The sequence below is a fragment of the Rhinolophus sinicus genome, linkage group LG09 (genome assembly GCF_036562045.2).
Source record: "Rhinolophus sinicus isolate RSC01 linkage group LG09, ASM3656204v1, whole genome shotgun sequence".
Taxonomy (NCBI): domain Eukaryota; kingdom Metazoa; phylum Chordata; class Mammalia; order Chiroptera; family Rhinolophidae; genus Rhinolophus; species Rhinolophus sinicus.
The window spans coordinates 3,955,159-3,974,468 of record NC_133758.1 but is presented as its reverse complement, the minus strand read 5'-3'; the positions used below and the strand labels follow the sequence as shown (position 1 = coordinate 3,974,468).

Below are 19,310 nucleotides of genomic sequence, written 5' to 3'. Positions count from 1 at the left end.
CTTGACAGAAGCTGCACTGAATCCCCTAAACTTCTCTCATTTGGAAATTTCTTAAACCACTACCAACAAGGCTCAAAGCACCCCAATGAGGCCGTCCTGCAGTGCTGATCTCAACCATGCCCCGCAGGGTTCCAACTTAACCAGCTGGCAACACCCTGCAAACGATCTAATTCTACCTTAGAAAGTCAGGTTAATTTCTCTTTAAGTTTCTATACTGAGCCTTACACTTGGCCTGAGATATCAATCAGATAATATTAGATTATTAGATAATATAAGTAATCAATCAGAACTATCAGAGATCACACAAACTCAGCCTTGGGCTATAAGAACCAAATCAAGCACCATTCTACCATTCAAAAGCACCTTGGCCATGAGCTGTGACTGATTTGAACATCTCCAAGACTGAAGTGGTGTCACTGATCACAGATTTCATGTCATCTGTTCTAATTGGATTATAGGCATTGCAGGTAAAGCTGTCTACAGGGAGGACACAAATAATGAATCAGTTATCTCTCTGGTGTTCTCCCTGAGCATGTAAGTGTGGCCTCGTTTTGGAGCGTCCTCTGCCATCACGAATCAGCTTACAATGCCCCCATCCTTTCTCTTCCAGAAAACAATGTCTTTGTCACCATCCTATCATCATTGCCAAAACTGCAAAGAACTCTGAAGGAGATGGAATTTTATCCCACGTTCAGTGTAGCACGTGAGCCTAACAGTTTGACAGACGCTGGCAGAAGACGTGAGATCCCTGGGTCAGAGAAAAAGGACTTTGTTACAGCAATAACCATATGCAGAGTTCAAGCGTTTTCCTGTGACAATTCCCGTGCCCCACTCCACACAGGGCTGCACACAGGTGATGGCTTTACAGAAGAGTAACCCTGAGCTTCGGAAACTCTGAGTGCCTGAACTTTGATTTGGAGGGAGACAGTCTCTTCATCTCCCAAGGCTGTTTGATACACAAGAATATTTGAACATAGCGTCCAGAGCAAAGGGAGCACAGTGCCTTCCCCACAAGATACACACAACGTAAGAGACCCGTGAGCAGGGTGTCCAGCCCTTTCTTTGCTGCTAGGAATTAACATGTGAGCAAACGTTGACCAATAGACTGTAAAAGAAATGTGCACAGCTTCCATTTTGGGTCCTGAAGAACATGAATATTCTTGTTTTCTATGCTCCTACCTACTACAAGCATAACCCTTGTTCCAGGTATAACATCCATTGGTTACACTGGAAGAAAAACATCTATTTCTGAAATGTACTAAGGAGTTTAAACATTGTGAAAAAGTTGGACTCCTTAAACGCTAATTAAAGAACCAATGGACTTTTTCTACTCTATGTTCAGTTCATTTATTTCAAGAACACCTGGAATATATAAGACAATTTTAAGCAGAATGTACATACAAAACATATACCTTAATGCAGAAATATCAGATGTTCTTATGGGAATCACAGAAGGCACAAGTGTTTATGTGTCAAGTACTATATTATATCATTTAGAATTGTGGAACATAGATAAAAGAAGATTGGATCACAGTAACAAAGTGTCAATATCATATGAACAAGCAAACACATTTGAAATGTGTGATGGGATCTTTAAAAAACCTAATTTAGAGAGATTTGAGAGTAATCAAAATGCGGTGGTATAAACTTCAAAAGTAGGAGGCTAAAATAAAATCAATTTCAGAGAGATACTTTAGGTTAATATGCAGAATAATTAATAATTATGTTAAGTTACCTAAGGAAATAAGCAAGCAATAAATATAGAGACAAATGATGAGAAAAACAGTTGTACATTCAATCCTAATAGTTGTAGGAGGCAAGAGATGTTTTATATATATATATATATTTTTTTTTTTTTTGTATTTTTATAAGAGTTGATTTGAGCCAAACTAATGACATGCCAGGAAGCCAGACCTCAAGTGCTCCAGAGAATGATGGTTTTGCTGTTCTTTTTATGCATTTGGAATTAAGGAGGGAATGTAAAGATTACACAAGGCTGGAGAAAGCAACGTAGGGAAACCTCTATGACTAGATTACAGGATACTTCACACTGAGATGTTTTATATTCTAACGAAGCGGTCGGTTGCCAAAGGGTGGTCCCCAACTGGCAGTATCAGTTTCCCTGGGCACTTGGAAATGCATGTTCTCAGACCTCCTGAGGCAGAATTTCTGGGAGAGGAAGAAGAGGCTGCAGTCCATGAATTACTAAGCCTTTCTGTGATTCTGACATGGGCTAGTTTAAAAACACATGGCCTAAGATATTTATGTGACACATAAAAGGAAACATATGGCATCTACTTTTCTTCTCTAACAAATTATGTGGCATAGGTTTGCAATTTCACTGGTCAACTGGTCCTAAAGTCCTATGCAAAACAATGAAAAGAACCACTAGCACCAGCATTGTCCCATTGAAAACATCAATTCCATTGCAACTCTTACTTTGCAGGAATATTAATGACTACATTATACCCTATGTAGTCTCAAAAGGTTTACTTTTGAACCATGATGCTTCCCCCTTGTTGGAAATTTAAACTTCAATAAATAAATAAGTAAATAAATAATAAACTATTGACATTGATTTTGGATCAAAGATCCCCATCCATATACATTATTTTTTGTAGCTCAATTGAGTAGTTGTGATGGATTAGCACCAGCTGGGTTTCCTGTCTAATGTATGTTTTTCATATCCAAGCGCTTCAGAAACTATAAAGAAATCAATGTTTTGTGGGGTGTTTTTTTTCAATTATATTCACAGCTGGTGATTCTAAATTTGACCTTTTTAATGACTCTATAATGTCATATATTTGATTGTGTTATATTTATTGCAAACATTTGGCTTTCACTCTTGTCTTTTGCAATTAACTTTTCAGAAGTTAATCTCAAACACAGTTGCTAGCAAAAGTCTTTCTCTGGTTCAGTAGTTTGCTAGTACAGAATATTAACAAGAAGCTTAGGGAATTCCTCTTAATCTAAAACAAAACAAAACAAAACAAAAAGTGGTCTGGGAAAAACACACCCTTACCCTGTGATAGTTGCTATAGATACTAAGCTTCACAGATTTGAGCTGTGTGAAGGAGCATAAAATATTAGCCATTTGATTAACTTGTGATTTTATTCAGAAATGTTGTAATTCACATGTTTTATATGTTCTACCATAGATTCATGTGTTTTCATTCACAGATAAGACTACTTGGAAGAGAAAACTCTTCCTCTCTGATTTCCAATTTCTTTGGAAGTGATCAAAAATGCATCAAGAATATATGAAACTTTTAAATTATTGCCTCCATCATTTTCAAGGTTTTTATTTTTCTTTAGCCTTCTAGTATGCTACTCATTTGATGTCATTTTAGGTCAAAATACATTATCCATATAACTTAGCAAATTATGATTTCTCTTGCTCATTTTAATGTTTAAAAATTGCTAAATAAAAAACAATTTTTAACTTTTAACTTTATCATTTAAAAAGAAAATCTTTAATGTTTAAAAGCAGAATCCTTGCAGATAAGACTTAGAATCTATGACTGAGAAATAATTAACTCGAAAGAAAAATGAATTATTTAGACAACTTCTCTTTTTTTAGTGTTAAATATTTTTGTACATTATAATTATATTAAATAAATATTTTAAGCTAAGCTCTTCTGTAATTTTCACATATATTTATTGGCATATTTAAATACACAAGGGAGCAGTATGTTGGAACTAGTATAAATTTGAAATTATTTAAAAATAACTTAGGTACAAATCAAGAATCTACAAAATATAGATAAATAATCAACATAATCAAACACAATCATTTGTGTTTCTACATGTAATTTTCATGAATATAAAATTGAGGGGAAATATTTTCTGATGTTCCCATATTTAATTCCACCTCATTAACAAAATCTTGAAAAAGAAAATATATACAGAGAACTTTTCCATTTGTTTCTTGCTGTTTTAATGAAGTGGGTCATTTTACTTCACAAAGTCTGATTTTTGACCTGTATTGGAGTATCTGTATTATAAACAAGCCTCACTCACAGGTTATAATAAAAATATAAAGCAACTGATGACACTTTTCTTTGTTTTCTTACGATAACCACATTCAAAGACAGCCATAACGCTTGACAAGAAAAACATATGTAGTATATAAGGCTCCCTTAGGGACTTTTCAAAGGATAAGAGCCAAGAATTTTTGCATTTTATAGGGTCTTGGTCCAATTTTTACAAAATAAATGAGAAAATATGCTGAAAACTTATGCATTTCCCAGAGGTGAATACACAATATTGAGACTTTACCACTTCACCAGAGCCTGTGATTAAACAATTGCATTAATTATGAGTTAATGAAGCATAAGCGAAGCTGATGAATTATTACTATAGGTTACAAACACAGCAAAAATAAATTTGGTGAAACTTATTTTTTAGAACAGCAATAATACCTTGGAATTTATTTCAAGTTCTATGTAAATAATAAATCTTACACTTAATCTATCTCATACTATAACACTGAAAGATGTGGAAATATCGTTTTTAGGAAATTATAAATCTATGATGTGAGAGGCATTTTTGATATGACTACACTACTAAGAAATAGAATTTCTAAATATTTCTTAAAGTTGTTTTCATATAATTAATTATCGAGCCCATATATACAGGCAGCACATCGAAATTTAACTCAAAAGCAATGGGATAGAAAACAGATTTCAGAAAGAATGGCTGTATGAGTAAACGTGTATTCAACAAAAACTCCTTAGATATCAGTGAATATGGATGTATGATCTTAGAGGCAGGAGTAGCGGACAGAAGAGCCTAATGGGAGAAGAACTGGTTCCAGCGAGAGCTGTGAAGCTGCAGAGGAAGGAAGGGAGCTCAGAAATGCATGGAATGTGGAAGTCGCAGAATGTAGTCACGATCATTTCAGGGGAGACAGGTGCACAGGAAGAATCCACGAAGATGCCAAGGTTTGAAGGACCCAGCAGAGCGAGCCCCACTTTGGACAGTTTGGACATGTGGGGTGCTCCAGGCACCCCAAAGTGGAAGTGTGAATGCAGAGAAGGAAAGGAACCAAAGTGAGTCCAGCCTCTACCTGGAATAGCAACATCTACAGAGTGGAGAGAATGGTGAGGTAAAAAGGGACAGAAAGGTACAAAGGTGGCTAGGGATGGCCCATATCTCAGATATCAGGGAGGAAAGAGAATTTTCTGAAGAAAGTGCAGCACACAGCAATCAAAACTGCTGCTTGGAGCCTGGCCAATGGACGTGGAGAACGGGAAGCATGTGACCACCAGCTGTCACATCTGGTGGACACATTTTCACAACTGCTATAGATATGCTAAGATCGCTATCCTGTCTGTCTTCCTCGTCCAGAGCCAGTGTTTTCAGTCTATTAACTCTTATTCCCTTTTACATCGCAAGATACCACTACCTGAAGGCTGTGTACCTCAGGTATAGGAAATGTAGGCAGACTTTTTCATGCTTTATATCAACGAGGGGAAACAAAAGCTTGTCATAAAATGTCTTATCGTGGAGTGTTGTCAATGAAATCTGCTATCAGAGCTAGCTTAAACCTGAGAGAAGGGAAATTGGCTTCACTCTGGGGAAACTAGGGAACAAAACTGGCATGACCTATTTAGTAATGAATACACTTAGAAACACAAGCAGTGCACACCAATGTGCATTTTCTTAACTCCTCCATCGGACATTTTCCCTCCAACATTCTTCCTATTTATTCATCAAATAAAATCTCTCCATACTTATGAATTAGAAAAACTAAATTAGAGCCACACGGGTTCCTATTGGACCATCTGTCAATGCAAAAATTTCATTTGCAAAGGAGACCATTATTTTTCCAAGCAGAATAATCCCCCCTTCCACACAGTAAGACTGAGGTAAGGATGATAATGTGTTCTTCAGACCTTTCAATGTTCTCTACTGTCTGTTGTCTCTCTAGTTGCATGAAACACTAGGAAAGAGGAAAAACTTGGACAACTCGCTCATGTAACCCAAGTAACAAGCTTACCCTAGTGCCTGGCAGACGAGTTAAGACAGATGCTGGAGCATATGGGACTTAAGGCAGTCACCACCCTTGGGATATCATTCCGTGGGTATGTGGTGTACCAGTTGGGAAGTTAGATCATTTTCCATTAACAGCTACCCAAGCAGGTAGGAGAGAGAAAGCGGAAGTGCTCCCACATCCGTGACGGGCTGCACTTGCCAAGCCTGTGGTCATGGCCATAAGTTGTGCCTGCTCACTGTGCTTCTACTTGATAACGACGGAAACAGTCAAGTTTGCAGCATGATAAAAGCGTGTGATCAATGTGTTTCCCTTTCAGCTGAAGGGAAGATCTTTTACGTCTGCACCACCAGATGGATCCAAACCCAATGGGAAGTAAAACCCTGTGGATGAACAGTCCTAAAGTGGGAATTCTGAAACACATGCACATTCCTCAAACATTTTACAAAAGGAAGGGTGTGATGGAACTGACTGAAGAATGTGATCAGAAAGTCATTACTCTCTTATCTTATATTCTTGAGAGATATTCAGATGTTTATTCCTCTTTACCAAATAAAACAGATGCAAGTTGAGGAGAAAGGATTACATGCAATATGGAGGCATATTGTTTACAGCTATGAAAATTATGTATCCCATCAGCCCAAGACCTTGAAAATAAATGCACAAGACATTTGCTGGGTATCCATAGCCATCCTAAGCTGAAGATCTGTCATTACCTCTTCAAGAGAAGTGTGTTTGTTTGTTTGTTTGTTTGTAGTGTTTTGTGATATCTAGACCAAGATTTGTTCCTTCTTATCCCATTTGTTTTTTTACATCATAAATTCCTAAACTCGCTTTTTATTTTGTATTTATGTTTTAATGTTAAATTCACATAGAAGACACCTAACTGGATTCAAGCAGGTTTTAGTTTTAGGAAAGGAAGTCTATTGAATGACAATGCAACAGAGGGTTAGAGCATGAGCACAAGGATGGTTAAGGAAAGAGACCCCTCAGACAGGAAAGGGATGGCTTCAGCTGAAAGCAGGAGGTTCAAGGTACTGGAATGCTCAAGGATCTTAAATAGATGTAAAGGAGTGCGAGACATGAAAGGGTAAAATGATAGGGTCAGAATAGGGTCCCAAGCATTGTTTTAGAGAGGATGGTGAACACAGGATTTTTATAAGAGACCTGCAGACTCAAGCACCATTGAGAAGCTCAGTGGAGGTGAGGAATCCAAGAACCGAAACTACAACATTGAAGGGCCCTTGAAATCAAGAGTTGGGATGGCAGAGTAGAGTGTCATACAGGCGCCAAAGTCTTTAATGAAGGAGTGAAATTGATGAAAAAGATAGTGAGTGAGAACGACCGAGAAGTAGGGCAATGCCACACCTCATCACCCAAATTATGACTAGTTCACCTTACATGGCAAAAGGGACTTTGCATATGTGATTAAGGTTACTAATCAGTTGACTTTAAGGATTTTCCAGGTGGCCGCCGGAAATCACATGAGCCCTTAGAAATACATGGGGGAGTCCGAGATTCAAAGCACAAGGGGGACTTAACACTCCATCTCTGGCTTCAAGGAGGGACTACATAGGGGAATGTTGGCAGCCTTTAGGATCTGAGGTTGGCCTCCAGCTGACAGCCAACAAGTAAATAAGGACCTCATAACAACATCAGCCAGGAACTAGATTTTTATCAACATCCAGAGTGATGCTGGAAAAACATTCTCCCTAGACCTCCAGCTAAGAAGCCTGGCCATGGATACCTGATTTGAGCATCATATGAAGCTAAGCAGAGTACCCAGTTGAGCTCGCCGGACTTCTGACACTTCTGACCTACCCAATTATGAGATAATAAATGAGCGGTGTTCTAAGCGGCTAAGTTTGTGGTAATTGGTTATGGCAGCAATGGAAGAGTAAATCATACCTCGTTGTAATGTTCATCACACCTTTTTATAAAGTAATGAATGATCATAATATGGAATCAAAAGTGTGACCTGAAAAGGACAGTGACCCTCGGGAACACGGGACATAGAATGATGAGATTTTAGAGAGGTGGAGAAAACTTAATATCCACAGAGACATTAGCTAGTTAGTCATTTGATGCAAAAGTAATTGCAGTTTTTGCAATTATTTTTAACCTTTTAAATTGCAATAACTTTTGCACCAACCTAATAGGTTGGTTCAGAGGCTGAGCGGGCAGTGGCATTGATTCTGTACCAGGAGGGAACATCACTTCCATGTTGCATGGGAAGGGCAGTGACGGGCAGCGCACATCTTGAGCAGGAAAGGTTTTATGATCTATGTGTACAGTGAAGGACATAAAAACCAGTGGTCTCAGCCTAGGTCAAAACAGAAAAACGTCATAAGTGACGTGAACTTGATATAATCAATTTCATTTTTAAAAGGCTAGCATCCAGTTGGGTATTTCTGTATCCCTTGGCCAAATACCATCTTAATCTTAGCTTTTTCAATAGTCTGAGTTTTTGCAAAGCTTCTTTCTTATTTATTGGTGCTCCTTTTAAAATTTCTGTTTTATTCATTTGTCTTTCTTGGGTACCACCACAACTCCTTGTTTTAAATCGTCAAAATACCAATAAATGTGTGCATCATTTTCAGTGAAATTGCAATTGATATTTATTTAAAATTTTAAATTAAACCTTCAGTGGCTGTGCCATGGAATACTGTGCTATTAAAAGATGATCGTGTAATATATGATTTTTGTTCCAAGGGAAGAGTGCTAAAATTTAGGTAAGAAAAGAATGTCTCTACAGATCATGTTTGGCTATTGGAATCCATTTTAGACATTTTGCTACTCCATAAAGCAGCTCATGGCCGAATTTAGTGTTATAAAAAATTATTTAACGAGATGTATTGCTCATTTTGAAGAGGTACTTCAGCATTAGAAGCATTCTTACTTTTGTAACATTGAACCGTCTTGTTGATGGAGACCTACTTTACCAGTTAAGAGCTTTACATATTGCAGTGAGTGAAGACACTGTAATTCAGAGTCTACCTTTTTAAAATGCCCTTTCTTTTCAGCAGAAATGTCATTGAAACAGAAATGTCATTGCTTGCTTAAAACGTTAGCATCTTCTGTGTCTTCAAAATGGAACTTTGGGAACAGATCACATTTAATATGTGATGTAAATGAACGCAGCCGAACAACGTACGTTAGTGATCATAATTTATGGCAATCACATCTCTGCACAGCCTTTTTAAGGTGTTTCTCGTAAACTGGATTTAGCATGTGCTTTAGCCATGTCTGTGTTCGTGTTACGTTCTCATTTTCTCTACTGTAAGTGGACTCTAGTATCCGCCAGGGTCCCTTACATCTGCTGCTGATCACAGACGCCTACTCAAAGTTGAAGAAATGGGTCAAGTTATAGGTGAGTGCTACTAAGCTTTTTACACAGGAGCCACTAGTTCCACCACAGCCTGATTTATCGCCTTTATAATGCAAAATATGGCATAATAAGTATGCCGCTTCCTGAGGCAGGTAAATGGCTGTCCCTTTTATATGCAAGGCAACAGCTCACTAACTCCAGGGAACATCTTTTATTCCAGATTATGCTGAATAAACACCGTCCACATGTGTTAAATGAGAGGTCAGAACACAGATGTTCTTTGCAGATCTCCATTTGATAACTCAGAATCACTCCACATAACTCTGATTTTATGAAGCAAGCTTACACTTGGCAACGAGAGGGAACACAGATTTCACCTCCATGTGCACTGTACAGCTAAATTATCACACAGATCTTTTGGCCACGCGGAACAATCCACATGTCTTTTCTTTTGGCCCGTGTAGTTTTCCTCATGTTACAGCTGCATAAGAATTCACTAGTCAACCTTTAATCTACGTATCAAGATCTTTCAGGAATGATATAATGACTACTGACTGAGGAAAAACATACTTGTGCCAAATATAATTGCCAACGTTTCAGAAAATGTCCACAGAAGTTTGTAATTGAATTTGTGCATATGTTAAGGCATATCTTTTCAGCATTGTTCCAATAAGATGATGTGAATGAAGAAAACATTCTTCCTCAGGTCCGTGGTACAGACTCTGGGTAAACTGTGTTACTTAAAGCACAAGCCTTTCCTTTTATTAGATTCCAGCCTACCTGGACAAATAAAGCTGACACACATTGAAAACGGTGTTTGTGATGTAGAACATAGTTCTGAACTGAGCCATGACTTCATCGGTGCTGGAAATTTAGGAGACAGGAGGATCATGAAAAGTGGAGGTGGGTTGAGAAATCATACCATAGGAATAAAACTCACGGACTTTGATCACACAATTTGGGTTATAATCCAGGCTGCAATACTTGCAGGATAGGTAACCTTGGGCAAGTTAATTAAAATGGCTAAATCTCAGGAGATTTTTATCTCAAAAAACAGAGAAGTAAAATTACTAACTCATAGGATGTTAATAAAGTTAAAAGAGATAACAATAGCTGGCAATTAGAAAACAATATGTGCCAATCACTCTTCAAAATGTTTCACATTTATTAACTCATTGAACCCTTCCAAGAACCCTATGGTTTTCCCCTTTTATAGCAGAGAAAACGGAGATAAAGTAAACAACTAGGTTAAGGTCACATCTGTTAACAGAGGGGCTGGGTTCTGACCCTAGAGCTCAGGTGATTGAACGCTATATTATATTGTCAATAAATTTACTAAGTATCACTATCATAGAGCGAGAGAAAGGTCTGTCTAGACTTTGAAACTTTTTTTAATATAAAGGGTCACAAGGAAGATATGCACAGTAACCTTTTAACATATCTATCTGCATATTCAGTCTAAGAGATCCAATGTGTGCTTTAGAGGCACAAAAGTGTAACCATATTTTAAAATACTTTTTTCAAATGTTAGTCATTTTTTTAACAGATTTTTGCCCACATAATGATATTTCTCAGAAATTAACATTTAAGTGAGACCCAACACAATATTTTCAACCACAAATACATCGAACACATTGGTAATGCATTACAAAGTCTGTGACAACTTAATTGCCTTGCTTCTTCAATCTGAGTTTCTAGGTGTATGGAAGATGCCTAACCAATGAAAAGTATTTGGGAAGCTTAAATTTTAGCAGTTGCTGCACTCAACAAAGTGATATTTTATTGAAACAGTGCAAGAGTTTGAAATGCATTGCAAAGTTGTGATGGATAAATTTGAAAGAGCACAGCCATATGAGTTGAGTTTTCTCTTAGTGACATGGTAATCATTCATATTTTTCAGCAAAATACATGGGGAAACTGACTATGAGTTTCAATATTCTCTGTATTTGTTATTCAGAGTCTCCTGGACAAATTACTTTTTGCTCCATTTCATAAGTAAGGTAAGAAAGGGAAATTTTCTACTGCATTTGGATTTTAAGCAGTCTGCTGTCTCACAGTTATTTTTATTTCAGGAGAGGGAGAACGATGATTATGTCAATCATGCAAGTGAGAAATATAAAGTTGTCTCAGTCTGGTTATTCATTCTGGAAATTGAGTAATACTGCGTTGCAAAAGCACGTATTTACATATCATCTTCACATGACAGATTACTTAAAGATGCATCACCACTATTGAAGGATCAATTTATTTCTAACACAAATCTTAAAAACTAAACTGCTCATAACTGTAGGTATCACACTTTAAAAAAAAAAGCCAGATTCTAGTCTCAATACTAGTAAATAATATTTTCTGTAGAATGCAAAGAATCTATAATTTTTGGAATACTAACTGGATATGCCTCAAGAATTGTTAGAGCTATTGGAAACACCATTATAATAGAATTGCTGTCTGAAGAGATTTACAATTAATAGCTTACAGAAGCAACTTGAACAATGCATGAATAGAAAAGTTCCACTTCCCAAATGTTTGTTTTTTTTTCAGCTACTCTTGCGTCGTAGGGAAATAGAGCATCTGTTGGATTTACGAATGTATAACTTACTGATGTCTTGGCTGGACATGTCCACATTCACTGCCCTCAGACTTGCGTGGTCCGGAATATTATCCCTGAATGGGGCATTGAGTGCCCTTTAACACACGGACATCAGTTTAATGTGCTTTACTCCAAAGGGATTGAGAGCAAGCCCGGGAGAGTCATCGCGTGCAGGGAAAGCACTTCCATTCACAACCACTGAAACATGGTGACTCGTCCCCAGCTTCACACCCACATAAAGGAAAAGTGTGTCTATGGTCGAAAGAATTCGATAATAACACACAATGCTCCAGTCAATTGTGGGAAAAGCGTTCTTTCTCCACCTTACATCCTGCCCACTGCTGTTGGGGAAGTGCCTCCGAGTGATAACAAGAATGGGGACATCATTATGAATCGTAGCCTCAGAAACGACAGATGCCATAAAATGGCAGCAGAACACGTGAAGGTATGTTCAGGACAGTCCCCGCTTTGTACACTTGCAACCTTGACAGCTGAAAATGAAATCCATGTCTCGCCACATGACGGGACCAATACTCTCCGTCTATGTCTTGGCCACAAGATTGCTAAGTAAAACCCAAGTGGCCACCTCAATTACTGTTTCTTGAATATACAAACTTAGCAATAGAAACCTGTATTTTTTAAGTCTTGATTTTGAGCTCTGTTTGTGTAGGTGGAAGAAATTTCAGAACAAAATCAGTATTGATCATGGTAAGAATTTCTTCCAGACCCTGAATGTCTGAATGAGAGTTAAAAATGATGGTTTAAACTTTCTGTCTTGCGAACTGTTTGCAATAGATGCATGCAATTGGCTAAGATTTGTGCACTATTAGTGTTACGCATTTCTACATCTTATTTGGTTGTATGCACTTTGTAATGATCGTAAATACAACACTTCTTCCGTGTTTTCTTTGTACCAGATGAGAATATTTAATTACTCTTTTATAATTTTGCTATACATGCATGTATTCACATTACATATAAAATGAAGTAAAATCTATGGCATTTTAAAGGTTTTAATCCTAAATGCAAATTCTAGGAAAAAAATAATAAATTATTATGCAACCTGAGTTTTCCTTTTTTCTGCCCTTAGGTAAAGTAAATACATATACAGATGTAATAATTTATAAATGTGTAAATAAATCCTCAACTATTTTGAAGAAAGATGTTTATCTCAACATATCAGTCAGAGTGTGGTCAGGAAGAAAAAGCTACTACATGTGAGAGAAAGCATGCAAGGCACAACGCCCGAAGTCTGGGAGGGGCTGCAAAGTCAGAGCCTGTGGGGGGCAGGGCTCACCTGCCTGGGAGCTCCCTGGCAGGTCTGCACAGCAGCAGAGGCCTGGCCTCCCCTGAGTTTGCAGAAACAGCCTTCTCATAGACGCCCCTGACTCTGAGGCAGTCACCATGCATGACAGAGTAGCTTACTGATAGAAAGATAATTGTCAATTTGAGGTTAGTGGGGGAAATCTTATTCTCGGGTGGCAAGCTAACCCACTTCCTCACTTGTAATTGCTCTGGGACATCTCTCACAGGCGTGCTGAGACCAAAGCTTGGACTCAGCCCAATCGCCCTTCCAGGGACACAATTTCCGGAAGAATTGTCGCTTTCCCCGAAGCTTACATTTCTGGACATTGTACCCGACAGTCATTTGTACTTTACTAAAGGGTGCTTATTGGTGACTTTTTCACATCATTATTCAAGACAGACTTATTTCCGTAAGTGTATGTCAGCGTTTATGGAACACATTCAAGGTTCTTCCTATCCAAGTTAAAAGCACAGGCCATCCCAACGGCCACGAGCAGACAGTATTTCTTCTAGTGATCAGAAGCAGCAATTCTTAATTCAAGAACAGATTTTTGGCAGCACAGCAGACATTTCATTTGTTATCACGATGTTCAAATAGAGCTTGAGTGTGATTTCAGCATAGATGCGGATTCTAGAGGAAGGTAACTGAAATAAAGACATACCCCGCTTTTGTCTACACATGCACATACATATTTGCACGTTTGCTCTGGGAATTCGCAGACTCCCTCTTTCACACCCATGGGTCACAGGTGCCCCATGCACTCAACGTCTGCTATAACAAAAACAAGAGAAGGCAAGTCTAAGAAACAGCCACACTGAAGAAGAAACTAAGGAGACACAGCAACTAAAGTAATGGTGCCCCGGATCAGACACTGGGAGAGAAACAGGGCATTAGATAAAAACTAAGAAAACTGGAATGGACTATGGACTTGAGTTAATTATGTACCGATATTGGCTCATTCATTTTAGCAAATGCACCACACTGATGTTCGATGTCAATAAGAAGATGCCGGCATACATGGAGACTCTGTATTATCACCTCCACGCTTCTGTAACTCTAAACTGCTGTAAAACGTAAAGTCTAATATAAAAAACACAAATATGTATAAGAGATGGCCTCTGTTCTCAAGGAGCTCAAGATGAAGGAGGAGACAATCACCAAGAAATTACAGGCAAACGTGATCAGTTTTGTGACCAAGGGAACCACGGGACACACGAGAGTTCGGTGGAGGCACACCTAACCACAGAGACCTAGGGGACACTGAGGGAGTGAATGATTCTGGAACCAGGAGTGAAGAGGACATGAAAACATGCAGGAAGCGATGAAGTCTGGCTTGAGCGGTGAATTCCCTTCACCACCAGGATCGAGGGTTAAGTTTCCTGGACTTTTAGTCATCCTGCTTTGACTGTAAGTTTCTTTTCCCTGATCTGTCTGCCACTCCCTGACTACATCACTATTAACTCTGCTTCCCTCGAACGTGGATACACAGATTCTTAAACAAGTTTTGTCTCTGACCTCTTCTCCTCACCTCGTCACTTTGGGGACAGTGAATGGTTTTTTGTTGGGTTTTGTTTTCCTCTTTGGAAGGCTATGCAAGAAAAGAAAAAAAAAAAGCTATGCAGCGTTTAACATCTGCCCTGTTTTACATTCTTCTTGAAAATTCTCAGGAATTTTAAGGCCACCTGGCTCCCCCAGACTTGCCATGGAGAAGATTTTGGTGTCAACATTCTTACTCGCCGTGACCCTCCTACACGCTGGCCGAAGATACCCCAGTCAAACTGGGAGCTAGGAAGGACCCGCCACCCAAACTTCCCCAGACCCTCCAGAGGTTGGGGTGAGCAACTCATCTGGACTCAGACACAGAAGAAGCTTTACACAAATCCAAGCCAAGCAGTACACCTTTGATGATTACTCATACTTGCATGAATGCCCACACAGTCAAGCTTTAAAGAAAGTGTTTGCTGAAAATAAAGAAACCCAGAAATTGGCAGAGCAGTCTGTCTTCCTCAATCTAGTTTATGAAGCCATCGACAAATACCTTTCTTCTGATGGCCAATATGTCCCCAGGATTATGTTCACTGACCCATCCCTGGCAGTTAGAGCCAACATCACTGGAAGATATTCAAATCGACTCTACGCTTATGAACCATCGGGCTCAGCTCTGAATACCATTGGACAACATGAAGGAAGCTCTTGGGTTGTGAAGTCTGACTTGTAGAGAAGAAACAAATGTGCAAGGTCTTCCCTCTGCAGTAGGCCTTGCGACTTGGAACCAGACGAGATGTCAGAAGACTGCAGAAGGCAGAAGCTCTGGTGGACAGGCTGATTAGATGACTGTTTAATGTTACAACAGCTATTTTGTTTGTTTGTTTGTTTCAAGTATGCATATATGAAAATAATATTGCCTACTACCATAACGAGCCATGCATAAAAAAAAATATTTTGCAGGTATTTGGGGAAAAGAAAATTCCCAAATCTTTCCAGTTCATAAGTTTCCTACCTTCTTCGAACACAAAGCATTTTTTTTATCATACTCTGAATCCGGTCTGAATAATTTTACTATAGTCTTTTCTTAAAATAATACACAATAACTTTGGAACTGTTGTCCAAAGTTGTCATGTGCTTATATATTTTTGCCTCAATTATATCCTTCAATTCTCCAAATAATGGGCTGATGTTGGAATCACTGTTTAAGAATTTTAAGCTGTCTTGGATGTCATCTGCCTATTATTTGATAGAGGGAAAAGAATGGGAACTCATTATTGTCAGTGTATCAGGAATTCTGCAAGGTATGTAAAACATGTTAACTTTTCAAATCCCCTGAACACCTTTAAGCATTATCTCCATTTTCTGTGAAATAAATCCACTGAGAGTCACTGTAGCTGTAAAACCCACTCAAACATCCATCTACACAGCATCCCGAGAGTGGTTTTCACTGAGCAGCAAAACCGAGACTATTTCTGCCTGAGCATATGACCTCCTCCGTGCAAAAGGAGTCAGGACCCTGCAGGCAAATGAATTTCTCAACACTGTAAAGCCAGTTCGTGGCAGGACCAGACTAATTGTCACTTCTGTGCAGTGGCCACACAGAAGACATATTTTCAACACCCCACGTCAGCAGTTTCCTCAGTTTTAAAATGGGAGCTTAAACAGCACCTATCTCACAAGCTTCCTGTAAGGCATGAGTGAGATAACAGAAGTAGCACTCAGACCATCTGCTGACGCAGCCGCTCAGCCGCTGTTATTGTAACTCTCATACCTCCTCGTCATACAATTTCTTATTCTCTTCTTCGTCTCCTACGGCAGAGAAAACACTGAGTACTCGTTTGTTTGTTTTACTGTTTCTGGCTTTACTTTTATGACCGTCTCCCATTTTCTAGAATATACAAAATGAAACGATATTTGACTTCAGTTCACAAGCTTGACAGTTTAGCCACACTTAAGTGCTAAAAGGGAAAGAAGGGTGTAGTTAAGTCTGTCAGGAAAATATGGGGGTTGTCACACAGTTTTGGGCAGATAGTGACAGGGACAAAGCTAGTGCACGTAACCTTTTTGTCCCCCTTTCCGAACATCTGAGTGAGTAAGAAAGGGAACTGACAGTGAGAGCACGCCGAGGAGAGATAGTATTGCAAATGAAGCAACAAAATGTGTAATATATGTTAGTAATTAGAGAAACTGTTAGTTCTCTCAGTTCTCAGGTTTAATAGCTTCTCATTGTGAATAATATCCCTCTGAAATATGAGTCTATGTACAGCCTTGTATTACATAATTAAAGATGCCTTTGATCTGAAGGTCTTAAATGTGTCCAAGCAAATTAAGTGTTGAAACACTGATTTCTGGGATCTTTGTCAGGGCCAAAGTTAGGGTGATGTTCAACACACAGGGGAAACTGGGGCTCCATTCATCGGAAATGTCATTCTGTGCCATCTGAGGAAAAAGAGGTAGCTGAAGTCACAAGAGTTCTCTTCATTTTTTCATATTAAAACAGTAAACACAATTTAACAGATGCTCGGGAGAAGGCATACGATCAAATACATAAGTAGACCCATAATGCAGCAAAGGGAGACTCACTGACGTCTCTTTGTTTGGTCATCACACCATATAGACCTGAATTCACATCACTAATGTTTCCTTAGAAAAAGGCATCTGTGCCATCACCGACAGTGCCCTCCATTGCGTGTAGAAATTCACTTCCTTCAGTTCCTCAGGCTTAACAATGCCCAAGGTCAACGGTGTCACTTGTGCTGGGTGACCTGAAAGTCAGGTGAGGCCTGAATCAGCTTCCTCCTCGCCAAAGATACACAGCAACTATTTTGAAGTCTTTCATTCTGTACATCATTATAGATGGAGATCAAAACTGTATGGCGAAGGTAACTCTAAAATGTTTGCTCTGAATGGGTCCACTTTAATTCCATGGATTACACTAAAGCTATAATCAGGTAATCGTCTAGGGTAACTGACTGGTCACCGCATTGAGATGTGTGACGCATATCAGGCCTCCCTGGCTCCATTATCTGATGTAACTTTGCTGTGAATAATAAAAGGATATTATGTGAAATATGTCAGAAATAAGGAGCATTATAAATACATTTGTTGTATTTTTATTCTTTAAGTGGACCATGCCCATAGCAGAGAAGGTAAGTTTTTATCTATTTATATGGTTTTATCAAAACAAACAGGATATTAGCTGTGATGTAAATGAATCAAACTAGGAAAGGCTAGATTTTTATTTTGGATTCATGAGGAAAAAAAGTGATAAATACTGAAAGAAAATACCATTATCACATCACTAGCTTTGCAGATAGCTTATTACAGTAAGATATCACCTATAGTTTACGCTAATGTGTAGCACTGATATATGCTCACTGTGATGACATAATATTTAGTGAATATGCCTAAATAGGAGGTCAGGACAGTCAGTGTAGGGCCTGGGAGATGCCAGGGTTTGAACCTGGGGCCTTAGGCCTGCAAACCATATGCTCTACCCCTGAGCTACACCCCCAGCCAGAGGGACAGCTTGATATGTTGATGAATTAATGCAGTCATTCCTTTTAAAAAGAAGAGACAGCCAATCTCTACCTAGGGCACGAAACAGCACTGGTTCCTAGAGGTTCACTTTCCAGTCACAGAAAGTTCTTAAGCATTCCTCACGCACCTACCTATACATTTTGTCCTGCTGGTTTGTAGTTCAACATCATGCTCGTTTCCCAAACCGTGTTTACAGAGATGAAGCCCCATCTTCCTTCCAAATTCACCTTATTTATTTATATGGTCTCCTCCTCATAGGTCCAAGAAAATATTTTAGTTATATTCCACAATTTCCCCATTACTTCTGTAGGGAGGAAAAAAACACACAAAAAACAACTTTCTCCTCTATTCTCCTTTGTTCTCTAGCTGAGGTCCTGCAAATGTGAGCGACAAAGGTAGATGAAGAAGAGAAAGGCAGAGTTTATTATCACAGGCAGTGCACATACAGGTGGGAGAAACGCAGGGATGGGCAACACACAGGGCTGATCAGGACCTGCGACTCTCGTATATGGCACCTTACCAAAGGACAATCAATGTGTAGAGAAGTGACAAGACAAAGCAAAGGGCTTCAGGCTGTTGGGGCGGCAAACTGAGATGGTAAATATGTGGGGGAAACTAATGGACGGTAAGGACCCTCTATAAGGTTTGTTTCCATAGATTTCTCAGTGTTGTATCTGGTGACCAGGCTAGTATCCTCTCCCAGGCACAGTTTGGCGGGGGGCGGGGAGCACCTTCACAAGGGAATTTGAAGTCTGCTTGTAGGCAGGTGGGGGAAGGGCAGATAGTTCATCCTCTGTCTGCTTTTTCTCAATTGCCTTTAGTTCAAAAAAATCCTTATGCTGGAATGGCATATTTGGGGGTGGCATATTGCAAACTCCTTCACTTCCACCCTGGGGTGAGGGTAAAATGGAATTGTTATTGAGAAGAAAGAAAAAGAAGAAAACATGAGAGGGAACTTACTTGTTACCATAACAATACCTTCCTCAGGACAGGGAAAGGACAATTTGTTCGCTGACAGATGTAACCGTCCACGCCAGTTACACGGCACTGTCGTGGCCAAAGA

At 39.0% G+C, this 19,310-nt stretch overlaps 1 long non-coding RNA gene and 1 pseudogene across 2 annotated transcripts in view; one reads left to right on the top strand and one right to left on the bottom strand.

The window, feature by feature from the left end:
• The window catches only part of LOC141573125 (uncharacterized), a 521,122-nt gene that overhangs the window by 230,482 nt on the left and 271,330 nt on the right, over positions 1 to 19,310 (bottom strand). The gene's annotated exons all lie outside the window — the stretch shown is intronic.
• On the top strand, positions 14,922 to 15,423 carry LOC109436484 (anterior gradient protein 2 homolog; annotated as a pseudogene).